Raw genomic sequence first — 17472 nt, 5'->3', positions numbered from 1 at the left:
AAAAAAAACAATGTTCTTTGCCATTATAGTATACTAAAACTTGCCATCAATTTCTCAAAAATGTACATGAAATATAAAATATATAAAATACACACCAACAAAGGAAAACTGAGACAATGAAGTTTAAAGTGAATGAAAATTTAAGATTAAAATAAAAACAATTTTTTGTTACTGAGTTCAAATTCATATTGCTTGCCCCATCTCAGGCAATAAACTGAAAGACAAGTTGTATCTAGAAATAGACACTTTATTTGGAAAGCCAGCAGACTGAGGATATGGTGTACTAGTGTCCCAGAGAAACAACTTGCCTGGGTTTGGATGCTAGTTTCTTTACAAGGGAAAAAAAAAAAAAAAAAAAAAGTGGGGAGAGGTGAGGTAGTGAAGGAAAAGGAATAAGTTGTTGCAAATATTTTCTTGTTCTGGCCAGATTCCAGTAGGCATGTGTTAATTTCTTTTTTCCTGCAGCCATTCACAGCTGGCCTGGCAGGATGTTTCCTGGTGCTAAACTAAAGTATTTTAACTTAATACTCAGGCACCAGAGGCAGGATTCCTGGAGATGGGCCATGCGTTATGTTTATTTTAAGCTATAGACAACTTCCATTTAGTGATTAATTTGTAGAAAAGCAATAGTATACAAAATTAAACAAACAGATCCAGTATGGAATTATGTTTGATCTTTCTTATTACAGTTATATCAATTTTAGTGTATTTTTTTAAATATGGAATGCTTCATGAATTTGTGTCATCCTTGTACAGGGGCCATGCTAATCTCTGTATCATTCTAATTTTAGTATATGTGCTGCCAATGTGGGCACAATTTAGTGTATCCTTATAAAGAAGTAAAGCAGTAGGAGGAAACTGAGAATTAATTAGGTATATATACACTAGTATGTAAAGATTTTCAGAGGGCTAAGCAGAGCAATGTACAATGTTTACACAGAGACATAAACACATGAACAAATGAAAACATGCTTGTACTTGCAAGTTATGAGTTAATATCAGAAACATAGTGATTGAGTCTGGAAATCCCGGGAGATAATAGTTTGGGATATGTATGAGGTTTATTCTACTCTCTTTACTTCTGCTTGCATTCCAATTTTAATATGTGTTATTATCCATAGTATTTTCAATCTTGAATTAAAAATTATATATCACACTAAAAATTTCATTTGTGAAGCAAATGAAATTGAATAAAGAGGATGGTCCAGATATCATTAACTATTTAATCTAGTATAACTAAAAAAAATGAAGATAAAGGTTGAGATGCTGACCAAAAATTAAATTAAGAATGAGAAAGCAATGAAACTAACTTCAGAAATTTATTAAAAATTAGTGTAACCAGGAGTTCTTGTGGTGGCACAGAGGAAACAAATCTGACTAGGAACCATGAGGTTGCAGTTCAATCCCTGGCCTCACTCAGTGGGTTAAGGATCTGGTGTTGCCATGAGCTGTGGTGTAGGCTGGCAGCTGTAGCCCAGATTAGACCTATATGCCTTGCAACCTCCATATGCCATGGGTGTGGCTCTAAAAAAATCAAAATAAATAAATAAATGAATAAATTTTAAAAATTAGTGTAACTGTATAAACATTTCATTGACTATTACATTATATGTTATTTATTGACTCCCTACTGTAAACGCATTCCACCTCTCCAGGTGAAGTGACAAACATTATAGAGTTTACATTCTAGCAGAAAAAAAACTATAGTTGTTTATGAACATATAGTTTATTCCTTAATTTTATTATCATAAATCCTTCAGAGAAAGGAAAGTTTGCATCAGATTTATGAAGACTTTTACATTCCAAAGAAATATACCCTTATGTTAAATTAATTTCTTCATGAGAGAAAATGCACTTACTTTTAATACCTGATCTGCCTTTATTTTCTCCAGAGGTTCTTCGTAGCATTAGTCATCTTAGAATTTCTTAGACTATATAGATTAATGGGTTTAACATAGGGGTTATGACTGTAAAAAACACACTCAATGATTTGTCAATGAGAAAGGTCTTGGCAGGTCTTACATATATGAAAACATAGGGAACAAAGAAGCAGACACCCACAGTGAGGTGGGAACCACAGGTCTGGAGGGCTTTATGCCTCCCTTTGTGACTCAGGTTCTTTAGAGAGTGCAAGATGACTCCATTGGAGATAAGTACAGAAAAACAATAGTGCAGATCAGTCCCCCATTGGCCACCACTGTAAGGCCAATGAAATAAGTGTCAGTGCCAATGAGTTCCAATAAGGGATACATATCACACACAAAATGATCAGTGACATTGGGGCCACAGAATGGGAATCCATAAATAGTATTTAATTGAAATACTGAGTGCAGAAAACCTCCAACACAGGACAGCAACAGTAGTGCAACATGCACCTTTTGCCTCATGATAACCAAAAATTGCAAGGGCTTACAGATGGCCAAAGAAGGAAGACTTTTGATCCACTGAAAAGAGTGTTCTATAAAGTGCTGAGTCATGCAAGATTCAAAGGATATCGTATTTTCCCCAAAGAGCAAGTCTGAAATTAATCTCGGGCTAGATGAAGAGGAATAAGTGACATCCATAAATGATAAAGTAGCAAGAAAAAAGTACATTGGTGCGTTCATTGTCTTGATGAGAGTTATAGTCATAATAATGAGCAGGTTTCCCACCACAGTAACAATATAGAAGAACAAGCACATAATGAAAAGACATTTTGTTTTTTTGGATTCTGTGTGAACCCCAAGAGGATGAAATAAGTTATATTGCTCCTTTGTTTCATCTAGTCTGTAAAGAGGATGACTTCACATATTACATGCAGTTTATCTATAAAATAAGGGAGGGGAACTTTAAAATGAATTATAAGTTTTATCTTTTATCAATTCAATTAAAATAATGAATATGAAGAATTTGTTTGAATCCAATGTGTCATAGTCATTGTGATTATGAAGTTGATGAGGCTCAGTTCTCTCCCCTTTGTAACATGACATATATTGAGGGATCACACAATTCCAGGCCAGTGTAATAAGTGCATTACAAGAATAATGATGCAAGGCTAAGGATAACAGTGTAGGAATATATCATTCAAGCTGGAACCAGATAAGGCTTCCTGGAGGAAGCAATGCCTTAGCTGAGTTTTTAAGGAAAAGTGAATGAACAAGAAGAGTTGGGAATATTCCATAAAAACAAAAGTTATAAAGTTGCAAAGGTGTAATATTTGAGGCCCATTTAAACTAATTTACATAACTCTTGTAAGTTGATCAAACTATGAATAGGTCACTGCCCAGATTGTCACAGAACCACTAGACTTCTTTCTGAGTGTTAGTTGCATATTACTGATTGTCTTGATTAATAAATACTGAATCAGTTCAGTTTTGTCTCTCAATCCCCTGTCTCTACCATATTTTAAATTTTGCATAAACAGCTTCATTTTTTGCCAAATGCAGTTGGATTTCAAGTTGGTATATATAAGACAAAATTTTAAGATTTCCATAATATAAAAAGTGTCCCACACATCATTAAATGGTACCACCTTCAATATAAATGCTCAGACAAAAAAATCACAGCATTTTGCTTTCCCTTTCATGTTCTCATATTTCTTAGTCATCTTTTTAACAACTCCTGTTGCCTTTATGTTCAAAATATACCACAATTTTGATGATTTCCTCCCCTGATTTCCTTCCTGGCTTACTGCAATGGCCTCCTGCCAAGTCTCTACAGTTTTATTCTGCCCTCCAACAATGTGTTATCTTGAAGCAGCCCAAAGGATTCTCTTTGAATCTTCTTTAATTTTATCACTCAACTGCTATAAACTCTTACAGTGAATTCCAATCAAACACTCACAATTTACTTGTCACATTTAATATTTACTTTCATAAGAACAGCAATGACCATTTTATAGCTGAAAAAATGAGGCTCAGGATATCTCATTAATCTACCAGAGGTCACAAAATTTTAAAAGATAAAACTTGAGAAATGGAATCTAAATTTAATTTATTTCAAAATGATTAATTTTTACATAATAAAAAAGTCACACAACTCTAAAGTCTGGTTCTCAATATTTACTGAGAGTATTACCTTGTGGACTCTTGTTCACAATCTGAAGGGGCACCTTTTAAGTTATACATAAAGAACTGTAATTCATCCCATATTGATGCCAAGAGTGAAAGACTGGATTTTTTCTTGTGAAAATAATTTATCTTATTCATCTATCTGTTCATTTTCTCCATGGAGTCTTCTGATTATTCCTACATTTTAATTTCACTATAGATTGTTTAAAAGAAATACCAGGATGACTATAAAAAAAATCAAAGGCTTAATACATTTGGATAATTTATCAGGAAGATGATCAAATCCTATGTTTACTTGGCAAGGTAGGATCTAGCCAGATCCCAGGAATATTTATCTCAACTTACTCTTTTTTTCTCAAACTTCAAAATAGAAAAATACCCTTCAATCGTTTAGTCTTCTCATCCTGTCGTATTGGTGTGGCCAGGAATAGTTGACTCGAGTATTTGAGAGCCTATATTCTTCTGCTGTTTCTATTTCTTTGCTTTTTTTTTCTTTCTCCCTTTATTTCTTTCCTCTTTCTTTCTTGTTTTGTTCTAATGCATTGCTTAAAGCCTAACAAATAACCTTCTGAAAAAATTCTATCAGTTCTTAAAAGGATATTATGTTGTTCCCACAGGGGAAAAGATCACTGGACATTTATATTTCTAACATTATTTATCATTAAGTATTATTTTTTTCTTCTTTATTACTCAAATGAATGTATCACATCTGTAGTTGTATAATGATCATAACAATCTGATTTCACAGGATTTCCATCCCATAGCCCAAGCACATCCCCCCACCCCCCAACCTGTCTCCTCTGGAGACCGTAAGTTTTTCAATGTCTGTGAGTCAGTGTCTGTTCTGCAAAGAAGTTCTATCTGTCCTTTTTTCAGATTCCAGATGTCAGTGAAAGCATTTGATGTTGGTGCCTCATTGTATGGCTGACTTCACTTAGCATGATAATTTCTAGGTCCATCCATGTTGCTAAAAATGCCAGTATTTCATTCTTTTTAATGGCTGACTAATATTCCATTGGGTATAGGTACCACCTCTTCTTGATCCACTCCTCTGTCGATGGACATTTAGGTTGTTTCCATGTCTTGGCTATTGGAAACAGTGCTGCAATGAACATCAGAGTACATGTGTCTTTGCAAGTCATGATTTCCTCTGGGTAGATGCCCAGGAGTGGGATTGCTAGATCAAATGGTAGTTCTCTGTTTAGTTTTCTGAGGAATCTCCATACTGTTTTCCACAGTGGTTGCACCAGTTTTGAAGAGTAGTGGCGAGAGTGGACATCCTTGTCTTGTTCCTGATCTCAGTGGGAATTCTTTCAGCTTTTCACCATTGAGAATGATGTTAGCTGTGGGCTTGTCATATATGGCCTTTATCATGTTGAGGTAGGTTCCTGTTATGCCCATTTTCTGAAGGGTTTTTATCAGAAATGGGTGTTGGATTTTGTCAAAGGCCTTTTTTGCATCTATTGAGAGGGTCATATGGTTTTTATTCTTCAGTTTGTTAATGTGGTGTATCACACTGATGGATTAACACGTACTGAAGAACCCTTGCATCCCTGGCATAAATCCCACTTGATCATGATGTACTATCCTTTTAATGTATTGTTGGACGTGGTTCGCTAGTATTTTGTTGAGGATTTTGCATCAATATGCATCAGTGAAATTGGCCTGTAGTTTTCTTTTTTTGTGGAATCTTTGTCTGGTTTTGGTAACAGGGTGAAGGTGGCCTCATAGAATGAGTTTGGGGGAATCCCTTCCTCTGCAATTTTTTGGAATAGTTTCAGAAGGATAGGTGTTAGCTCTTCTCTAAATGTTTGATAGAATTCGCCTGTAAAGCCATCTAGTCCTGGACTTTTGTTTCTTGGGAGGTTTATTTTATTTTATTTTATTTTATTTTCCCACTGTACAGCAAGGGGGTCAGGTTATCCTTACATTGGGAGGTTTTTTTTTTTCTTTTTCTTTTTTTTTTTTTTTGTCTTTTTGCTATTTCTTTGGGCTGCTCCCGCGGCATATGGAGGTTCCCAGGCTAGGGGTCGAATCGGAGTTGTAGCCACCGGCCTATGCCAGAGCCACAGCAACGCAGGATCCAAGCCGCGTCTGCAACCTACACCACAGCTCACGGCAACGCCGGATCATTAACCCACTGAGCAAGGGCAGGGACCGAACCTGCAACCGCATGGTTCCTAGTCAGATTCGTTAACCACTGCACCACGACGGGAACTCCCATTGGGAGTTTTTTAATCACAGTTTCATATTCAGTTCTTGTGATGGGTCCATTCGTCTTTTCTATTTCATGTTGGTTTAGTCTTGGAAGATTGTACTTTTCTAAGAATTTGTCTATTTCTTCTAGGTTTTCCATTTTATTGGTATATAGTTGCATATAGTAGTCTCTTATGATCCATTTTATTTCTGTGATGTCCATTGTTACTTGTCTTTTTTTTTCATTTCTACTTTTATTGATTTGAGTCCTCTCTCTTTTTTGCTTGAGAAGTCTGGCTAGGGGTTTATCAAATTTGTTGATCCTTTCAAAGAACCAACTTTTCATTTCATTGATCTTTTCCATGGTTTCCTTCATTTCTATTTCATTGATTTCTGCTCTGATCTTTATGATTTCTTTCCTTCTACTAACCTTAGGTCTTGTCTGTTCTTCTCTCTCGAGCTGCTTTAGATATAAAGTTAGCTTGTTTATTTGAGCTTCTTCTTGTTTCCTGAGGTGGACTTGTATTGCTATAAACTTTCCTCTTAGAACAGCTTTTGCTGCATCCCATAGGTTTTGGAGTGTTGTAACTTCGTTGTCATTTCCTGCCAGGTCTATTTTAATTTCCTCTTTGATTTCTTCAGTGATCCATTGGTTGTTTAGTAGCATGTTGTTTAGTCTCCATGTGTTTGTGTTTTTTGCAGTTTTTTTCTTGTTGTCGATTTCCAGTCATATAGTGTTGTGGTCAGAAAAGATGTTTGATATGATTTCAATTTTCTTAAAGTTACTGAGGTTGGATTTGTAGCCCAGGATACGATCAATGTTAGAGAATATTCCATGTACACTTGAGAAGAATGTGTATTCTGTTGCTTTTGGATGGAATGTCCTATAAATATCTATTAAGTCCATCTGGTTTAATGCATCATTCACATCCTGTGTTTCCCTATTGATTTTCTGTCTGGTTGAGCTGTCCATTGCTGTAAGTGGGGTGTTAAAGTCCCCCACTATTATTGTGTTATTGTTGATTTCTCCTTTTAAGGTTGTTAGCAGTTGCCTTGTATATTGTGGTGAACCTGTGTTGGGTGTGTAGATATTTAAAATTGTTATATCTTCTTGGATTGATTCTTTGATCATTATGTAATGTCCTTCTTTGTCCCTTAAAATAGTCTTCATTTTAAAGTCTATTTTGTCTGATATGAGTATTGCTACTCCAGCTTTCTTTTGATCCCCGTTTGTGTGAAATATTTTCTCCCATCCTCTCACTTTCAATATGTATGTGTCCCTAGAAGTGAAGTGGGTCTCTTGAAGACAGTATGTATATGGGTCTTGTTTTTGCATCCATTCAGCCAGTCTATGTCTTTTGGTTGGGGTGTTTAGTCCATTAACATTTAAGGTAATTATTGATATGTACGTTCTTATTGCCACTTTATTAATTGCTTTGGATTTGTTTTTGCTGCTCTTTTTTATTTCCTTCTTCTTGTGTTCTTTTCTGCCTAGAGAAGTTCCTTTAGTATTTGTTGTAAGGCTAGTTTAGTGTTGCTGAATTCTCTCAGCTTTTGCTTATCTGTGAAGGTTTTGATTTCTCCTTCAAATCTGAATGAGAGCCTTTATGGGTAGAGTCATCTTGGTTGGAGGTTTTTTCCTTTCATCACGTTAAGTATATCATACCACTCCCTTCTGGCCTGCAGAGTTTCTGTTGAAAAATCTGCTGATAACCTTATTGGGGTTCCCTTGTATGTTGTTTGTTTTTTTCCCTGGCTGCATTCAAGATTTTCTCTTTGTCTTTAATTTTGGTCAGTTTGATTAATATGTGTCTCGGTGTATTCCTCCTTGGGTTTATTTTGTATGGTACTCATTTTGCTTCCTGGATTTGACTGAGTGATTCCTTCCCCATGTTAGGGAAGTTTTCGGCTCTCTTGGAATATTTTTTCTGTCTCCTTCTCTCTCTCTTCTCCTTCTGGTACCCCTATAATACAGATGTTGGTGTGTTTCACGTTGTCCCAGAGTTCTCTGAGACTCTCTTCATTTCTTTTCAATCTTTTTTCTCTTTTCTGTTCCACATCCATAATTTCCACTAATCTGTCCTCCACCTCATTTATTCCTTCTTCTGCCTCCTGCTGCTGTTAGCTGCTTCTAGTGAATTTTTTATTTCAGTTATTGTATTTTGCATCTCTTCTTGCTTAAGTTTTATATCTTGTATCTCTTTGCTCAATGTTTCCTGTAACTTATCCATCTTTGCCTCCAGTTTATTTCCAATGTCTTGCATCATCTTCAGCATCAACAGTCTAAAGTCTTTTTCCTGGAGGCTATGAATCTCTTCACCGTTTAGCTCACTTTCTGGGGTTTTTCCTTTCTCCCTCATCTGAGTTATAGTTCTCTGTCTTTTCATTTTTATAGGTTTTTGGTGTGCTGTCCTTTTTACAGAGAGAATCGTAGCCCTTCTTACTTGTGATGTCTGCCCCCCTGTGGCTGAATTCGGTATGGGAGGCTTGTGGTAGGCTTCCTGATGGGAGGGGCTTATGCCTGCCCCCTGGTAGGTGGAGCTGATTCTAATCCCTCTGGTGGTGGGGTTTAGTCTCTGGATGGGATTAGAGCCAGCTGTGTGGCTGAGGGGTCTTTAGGTAGCCTGATTACTGAGGGGCAGGGCTGTGATCCCACCAGGGTTGTTGTTTGCCCTGGGGCTTCTCAGCAGCTTACTGATGGGTGGGGCTAGATTTTCCCAAAATGGCCACCTCCAGAGAAAGGCATGCCTGCTGAATATTCCCAAGAGCTTTGCTTTAATGTCCTTCCCTCACAACAAGCCACATTCACCCATGTTTTCCCAGGATGTCCTCCAAGAACTGCAGTCAGGTTTGACCCAGATTCCCATGGAGACTTTGCTTTGCCCTTGGACCCAATGCATGTGAAAGTCTGTCTGCACCTTTTAAGAATGGGGTCTCCATTTCCCCCAGTCCCATGGAGCTCCTGTGCACAAGCCCCACTGGCCTTCAATGCCAGATGCTCTGGGGCCCTTTCTCCCCATGCCAGATTCCCACACATAAGAGTTTGATGTGGGGCTCAGAACTCTCTCTCCTGTAGGTGAGTCTATGTGAACTAGTTAGTTTCCAGTCTGTAGAGCTTCCCACCCAGGAGGTATGGGGTTGTTTATATCATGAAATCACTCATCCTACCTCTTTTTGTGTCCTCTTCTTTTTATTCTGGAGTAGGATATCTTTTTTAAGGTTTCCAGTCCATTTGGGTGAAGAGTGCTCAGTTTTAGTTGTGAATTTTTTTTTTTAGGAGAGAAGATGAGCTCCAGTCCTTCTATTCCACCATCTCAATCTCATCCTCTTGTACCAAATCTTTAGCTCCCCCGGATGCACTAGACCATCAATGGAGGTGTGTTTGGTCTGCTCCTGGAAAAGCAGGCTGGGGCCGAGGACCAGCTGGGCAAGGGGAGAGACTCAGGGGCTGCAGGGGCTTCCCTCCCATGACCTTTCATGCGGGCTCCACCAGGCTGCCTGCTTGCTCCATGCTCAGCCAATCCTTCAGGAGTGGGAGCCCAGGATCATGTCTGGTCTTGTTTTTCTGAGGGCAAGGGGGCTCCTGGAAGATGATGGTGATTTTCCTTTTCCCCTCAACTAGGAGAGAAAACGAGGCAGAGACAATGTGGGAGATGAGCGAGCGGTGAGGCATGGGGAGGTGGAGGCTGGAGCGAGACCTGAGCCGGTAGAGTGTCTCGGGCAAGCAGGAGGAAAAGGAGGCTGGGAGCATGGGGGAAGGCTTGTGAGCATCTGTCTCACTTATCATTAAGTCTTAGAACTGGAGTGTGTCCAAGACTGATTCTTGCCTAATTAAAATCACTGGGATTTTCCACAAAATTTAAAAAGTACATTTGTATGTAAATATGCTACTAAACTAATTATAGAATTAAAGTCAGAAAAAATGTAACATTGAAAAACAACAGATTTAGAACCATTTTAAAAACCAAGAGCAACATATCCGTTAAATTATTTTGTTTCTGTAAAGATTAACTCACTGTATATCTCTCCACTTGTTCTAGCAAATTTTTCTTTTATTTTATTTAATACTCAATTTATTCTGCCCTACATTTGGTTAGATAAAGAAAAAATATCACCAATTTAGATATAATAACTCTATTTATCAAATTATTTTATTTTTTAAAATTAGCATACTTATTATATGCCAACTACGGTTGAGGAAACAGCAATTAATAAAACAAGGAAAACTTAAAAAATGTTTCTTCATGATTCAGTCTTATATTTTAAAGATAGAGTCAGACAATAAAGAGTAAGCTAGTTATAAAGTAGTTTTAGTCATGACAACAAATATGGTATTCCAACAGACTTAAGAGGGAAATTTTTTACTAAAGATAATATAATTAGAGATAGTCTTTCCTAAATGTAATGCTTAAGATGAGAGCCAAATAATAGGAATTGGTTATCATCAGAATCACTGTTACAGACAGTAAAAAATAAAATTATATCACATCAGAGATTATCTGTTATATATGTAGAAAACTATAAATTCAGTTCTATGTTGCAAAGATGTGGTGAGAATATGCACTCTTGTCTGGCTCCAGATTTTAATGGGAAATCTTACAATGTTTCAATGCTGAATATGTCATATCCTGTGGGTCTGTCATATATAGACTTTATTATATGCAGGTACATTGCTTTGTACCCAATTTATTGTGAGTGTTTTTTTCATGAAATGATGTTGAATTTATGTGAATAATATAATGAGAAAAATTTAAAAATAATTCCATTTATAATAAGCATTAAGAAGAAAAAGTACTAAAGAATAAACTTAAGCAAGGTGACAGAAGCTTTGTATACTAAAAACTGCAAAATTTGGCTGAAACATTGTAGAAGGCACAAATGGAAAAAAAAATTCATTGCATGGAATACTTAATATCATTTATATTATTTACTATCAATAATCCCTAAAATGAGCTACAAATTCACCATAAACCCTATCAAAATCCCAAAAATGTTTTTGCAGAAATAGAGAAATCCAACGCAAAATTTGTATGAAATCTCAAGAGTTTCCAAATAGCCAAAACAATAATACTTCATGATTCTAAAACATATTATAAAGCTATGGTAATCAAAACAGTGGAATGTTGGCATAGAAACAGACATACAGGGGGGAATGGCCAAGGTGGTAGAGTAGAAAGACCCTGATCTCACTTCTTCCCATGGGCATATGAAAATTACAACAATTTATGAAGCAACTATTGGTGACAGAAAAGATCCTCTATGACTAAGGATGTAGAAGGAATAACAATAAGACAAGTTGAAGTGGAGGAGACAAGATATAGTCAAGTCTTATAGCCTGAGTATGTATGAAACCCAAAAATAAGAGGATAATACAACTGCAAAATTTCTCACAAAAGAATGAAGGGACTCAAAAACTCATGGAGCTACCCAAGCCAGGGGGGGGCTGTATTGCAAAAATGAGCCTCCAAAATATTTTGCTTTGAAAGATACTAGGGCATCCTTTTGGGAAAACTAAATGGTTGTGGGAAATAGAGACTCCAGTCTTAAATCTTACACACAAAATCACACACATCCAAACACTCATTGCAGATTTTCAGTTATAGTAATTTGAAAGGAGCCCGAGTGAAACCACTTGCTGATTTTGGAGAGCCTCATGGAGAGTTAGGAGGAAACTGAACTCTCCTTGGTTCATAGATGCTGGCAGTAGCCATTTTGGTGAGGTGTCCTAAAATAGGGAAACATGTGGGAAAGTGTCATATTGGAATGCTCCTTCAAGTTTTTTAGTGGTTAGCCACAACTTGCTCACTATCCATTCACACTAATATTGAGAAGTCCTGGGCCAAGCAAGGATACATCCTCAAGTGCCATCCAATTGGCTACTCTAGGACCTCTTGAGACCTTAACCACTCTCAGACCTAGGCTCACTAATCATTCAAATATCACCAGCCCTAGATCCAGCCTCACCCATCAAGGAATGTATTACAATGGGACAACATGGGCCATGACCTTGTCCACATGTATCCGAACACCTACAGGACTCTGGGCACGACAACTAGACACTCCCGAACCCAGATTCAGCCAACAGTGTGCTGTATCTAAGCACAGGGCCCATTGTGTCATAGCCCCAAACACCAATGTGTAGTTCCAGCCGTGAGACTGTAGTCATATTTCAGTCAACCATTTCAGGATGTAGCCCACTCACCAGTGGGACTGCACAAGTCTCAGAACCTCTTGGTCCCTAGTTCTTCCACCAGTGAGCTGCTGCCAACACTAAGACCCATGTCACATAGCTAGAGACTCTGGAAACTGGCTCAGATCAGCAATCAATGACACCACTTTCCTCAGGAAAGAGCATCATCCACAAATAGTTAACTGGGCCCTACATTCAGGGACATAGCCTGAGCAAACCACAGAAGATACCACCCTCTGCAACACTATGCCTTGCAGTCAGCTTGTCAGTACTCAGTCTGACCACCAGCAGGCTAGAACCACATCAGAACACCCTGGAAAATCCTCGCCATCAGTAGAATGACATCAGCTCTGGGACAGAATCGTGCCCTCAGCTAATCTACCAAAGAATGTGCTTTGACAGCCAATTAACCACACTAGACCCATGACTGGTGAAGTTTCATAGCTAGCTTCTTTGTGACCCAGCCCCACCTACCAAGGGCCTACACCAGGACTTGGACTCTTCAATTATACAACTAGCCATGCTATGACCTGTCTCTGTCCACCAGCAGCAAGTGGCCACCACACAAGTAGGGCCTGTAAATCAATAGGACCAGTTCCAGCCCCATCTACCAGTGTGTGCAAAGGAGCCAGCCCTCAACAACATGGATCCATGAAGCCCAGAGATCAGTAGAACACATAGCTTTGGTGAACAGAAAGCAATATGCCAATGGGACATTTCCTATAAATATCCACTTCTTCAAGATTGGGAAACATAATGACAATGCCAAATACATGGAAATAAAGCACAGAAAATTCAGCAAAATGATGCAACAAAGGAATATGTTCTAAATGAAGAAATGCAATTAAAACCCCAGAAGAAGTATTAAAGTAAATGGTTATAAAATTCTACCAGCTAAAAAGGTCAAGATAATGATTGTGAACATGCTCAAATAACTTGGGAGAAAATTACATGAACAGAGTGAAAAGTTAGCAGATTTTATAGAGTTAGAAAACATGGAGAATAACCAGAAATGGATAAAGAGTAATACTGAAATAAAAATTAAACTAGAAGGAATCAAGTGTAGATAATATGATATACAGGAAGATATCAGTGAGCTAGAATACAGAATAGTGTAACTCATTTAAGCTAAAGAGGAATACAAATTAAAAGAAATTAGGACAGTTTAAGAGACCCTTGGTCAGCTTCAAGTGTTCCAGAATTGGCATTACAGGGGTCCCAGAAAGAGAAGAGAGAGAGTAATGGGCAGAAAACAAATTTAAAGACAAAAGAGCTGAAGAGATCCCTAACCTGAGAAGAGAAACAGACACAGAAGTCTAGGGAGCACAGAGAGCCCCAAGCAGAAACAACACAAAAAGAACCACATCAAGATACATTGCAATTAAAATGACAAAAATTAAAGATAAGGAGAAAATATTAAATGCAGTGAGGGAAGAGAAACATGTTTCTTACAAGGCAACACTTATAAAGTTATCAGAACACTGCAGTGCAGAAGGAAGTGGTAATATATATTTGACGTGATGAAAGGGAAAATCTGTAACACAGAATACACTACAAATTTGAAGGAAAGGTCAAAAGTTTTACAGACAAGGAAAGATTCAAAGGGCTCCAGCGCCATGAAACAACCTTAACAGGCAACATTTAAAGGACTTCTATAAACATAAAAGAAAAGGCCACAATAGAGATATTAATATCAGGAACTGAAAAATCTCATTGGAAAGGAAAACATAGATTAAAGTTAGTAGGTCAACCAAGTATAAAGGTAGTAAGAAGGTCAACAGAAAAAAGTAGTAAAATTATATTCAGAATAAGTGGCCAGGGTCAAAAAAGTAAACATGGCAAGGATGAGAAATTACTCAAAGTTTTTAAAATGCATTTGAGGAACTTCCTGTGTGGAGCAGTGAGTTAAGGATCAGGCATTGCTGCAGCTGTGCAGCAGGTTTCAATTGTGGTGTGCTTTTAATACCTGCTGGGGAACTTCCACATGCCTTGGAGTGGGTCCAAAAAAACACACAAAAATCAAATAAAAATAAATAAAATTCATTTGAACTTAAGAGCTCAGCAACTTTAGCTAACCACACACACACACACACACACACACAAACACACACACCTAACACACACATCCCTAATGGTAACAACAAAATAAAAAACTATCCTAGATATGCACGCAAAGAAAGAGAAAGCAATTCAAACAATAAAGGTAGTCATCAAATCATAAGAGAAAAGAGCAAAAGAAAAGAAACCAAAATGAACTACAAAGAGAAGCCAAAGTCAACTAATGAAATGGCAGAGCATATATACCTATTGATAATTACTTTAAATGTAAATGGACTAAATGCACCAGTAAAAGATATAGAGTGGCCAAATGGATATGAAAAGAAGGCCTTAAATATCAGCTTCCTACAAAAAACTCATTTCTGATACAAAAATGTAGTGAAATGAAGTGTGGGAATGGAGAAACTATTCCAGGAAAATGAAGAAAGAAATTGAGGGTAACAATGATTTTGTTAGACAAGAACGATTTTAAAACAAAGACTCTAACAGAGAAAAAGAAGGACATTAAAAGATGATAAAAAGAATGAATCCCAGTGAAAGATACAACACTTTTAAATGTTTATACCTGTGTAGGAGGTCCTCTATATCAAGCAGATATTAATAGACATTAAGGGGGCAATAAACAATAGCACGATAATCTTAGGGAATTTAAAAACTCCACTTATACCAATGAATGATTATTCAGACATAAAACTGTTAAGGAAATATTGGCCTCAAATGGCACTTTATATTTGATGAAATTAACATATATAGAGAATATATATATATATATATATATATAGTACATTCCATCAAATAGTAGCAGAATACACATTATTTTCACGTGCACGTGGAACATGCTCCAGCATAGATCGTATAGTAGGATGCTAAAAAAAGCCTCAAGCTAAGAAGATTGAACTCATAGAAAGATAAAGGATCACAAGAGATTACTATAAGCAATAATATGCCAATGAAATGAACAGTGTGGAAGGAAAGTATAAAGTCTTAGAAATGCACAATATCCCAAGACTGAATCAGGAAGAAGTAGAAAATATGAACAGATTAATTACCAGTAGTGAAATTGAATCAGTAATTAAAAAATAGTCTATAAAGCAAACAGGACCAGACACCTTCATGTATGAATTATACCAAATATCAAAAAAGCTTTAAAACTTGGGGTTCCGATAGTGGCTCAGTGTTAACAGACCTGACTCGTATCCATGAGGATCTGGCTTCTATCCCTGGCCTCACTCATTGGGTTAAGGATCTGGCATTGCCATAAGCTGTGGCATAGGTAGAAGATGTGGCTTATATCCCATGTTGCCATGGCTGGCAGGTTCAGCTCTGATTTGACCCCTAGTCTCGGAACTTCCATATGCCAAAGATTCAGCCCTAAAAAGAAAAAAATAGAAAAACAATTAACATCTATTTTTATCAACCAATATAAAAACACCACTGAGGAAGGAATGCTGCTGAATTCTTTTTATTCATTATGTTGATACCAAAACCAGATTATAGGCTAATATCACAGATGAAAATGGATGCTACAATCTTTAAAAAAAAGTTTCCTGAGTTCAATATTACTTTGAAAGGATCATACACCATGATCAACAAATCGAGAAACCGTCTCATTTACAATTGCATTAAAAAGACTAAAACATATAGGAATAAACATAATTAAGAAGGTAAATACTTATACCAAGGAAATTATAGGGCACTATAAGCCAGTGATAATGGAAAAAATAAAAATCATTATTTTAAAAAACCCACAAAATTACAGGGTACTGATGAAATAAACTGAAGATGACACAAACCAATGGAAAAATATACCATGATCAATAATTGGAAGAATTAATATTGTTAAGTGATGATCATACCCAAGATAATCTATGGATCCCATACAACTCAGTATAAAAATACCAAAGCCATTTTTTACAAAACTAGAAAAACATAATGTTATTTTTTTATGGAAACAAAGAAGAATCTATACAAACCAATCAATCTTAAGAAAGAAAAACAAAGCTGGAGCCATTATGCTTTCTGGTTTCAAACTATGCTACAAAGCTACAGTCATCAAAACAGGTTGGTAATGGCACAATAAAATAGACACATAGGTTAATGGAACAGAATTGAGAACCTAAAATGTACTCATACTTATAGGGACAATTAATCTACAACAAAGGAGGCAAGAATATACAATAGGGAAGACAGACTCTTCAGAGAAGAGAAGGAAAATCGAGAGAGCTATATGCAGTGTAATCAAACCTGAAAACTTCCCCATACCATACACAAAAGTAAACTCAAAATGGAATAAAGACCTGAAACCACAAATCTTCTAGAAGAAAACATAGGCAGTAATCTCTTGACAATGGTCTTTGCTATATCTTTGGATATATGTCCCTGTGCAAGGGAAAGCAGCTAGACTGTGAGGAGGAAGCTCTGAATGGTTGCAAGGACAAGCCCTTTAGTTCATGCCACTGGAAAGGTGGTCCTTATTTATACATATAAGAAAAATACATCGGTTGAATTGTATGTAATTGTGTGTCAGTATATGTCCATATTATCTATATTTGTTAAATAGGACAATAGAAGTTCCCATCGTGGCTCAGTGGAAATAAATGAATCCAACTAGGAACCATGAGGTTGCAGGTTTGATCCCTGGTATTTCTCAGTGGGCTAAGGATCCAGCATTGCTGTGAGCTGTGGTATAGGTCACAGATGCAGCTCAGGTCTGGCTTGCTGTGGCTCTGGCATAGGCCAGAAGCTGTAGTTGCAATTTGACACCTAGCCTGGTTGACACCTAGGCTGGGAACCTCCATATGCCCTAAAAAGACAAAAAAAGGACAATAAAAGAATAATGAAGCTTAATGTATGAATTAAAAATAAGTTCAGTGTTACAAATGCCACTTATAGCTAAAAAGTTAATTAACAATGTTAATATTACAAATATATGATTGTGTATATGAATATCTGTCCTTTGCTTATTTTAAACATTCAATT

At 36.9% G+C, this 17472-nt stretch overlaps 1 pseudogene; it reads right to left on the bottom strand.

Moving 5' to 3' along the window:
* Nucleotides 1-1879: 1879 nt before the first annotated feature.
* LOC110258175 lies at nt 1880-2761 on the bottom strand (annotated as a pseudogene).
* Nucleotides 2762-17472: the final 14711 nt, after the last annotated feature.

The sequence above is a fragment of the Sus scrofa genome, unplaced genomic scaffold (genome assembly GCF_000003025.6).
Source record: "Sus scrofa isolate TJ Tabasco breed Duroc unplaced genomic scaffold, Sscrofa11.1 Contig1471, whole genome shotgun sequence".
Lineage (NCBI taxonomy): Eukaryota > Metazoa > Chordata > Mammalia > Artiodactyla > Suidae > Sus > Sus scrofa.
The sequence above is the reverse complement of the archived record's forward strand: the minus strand, read 5'-3'. Positions and strand labels throughout refer to the sequence as shown.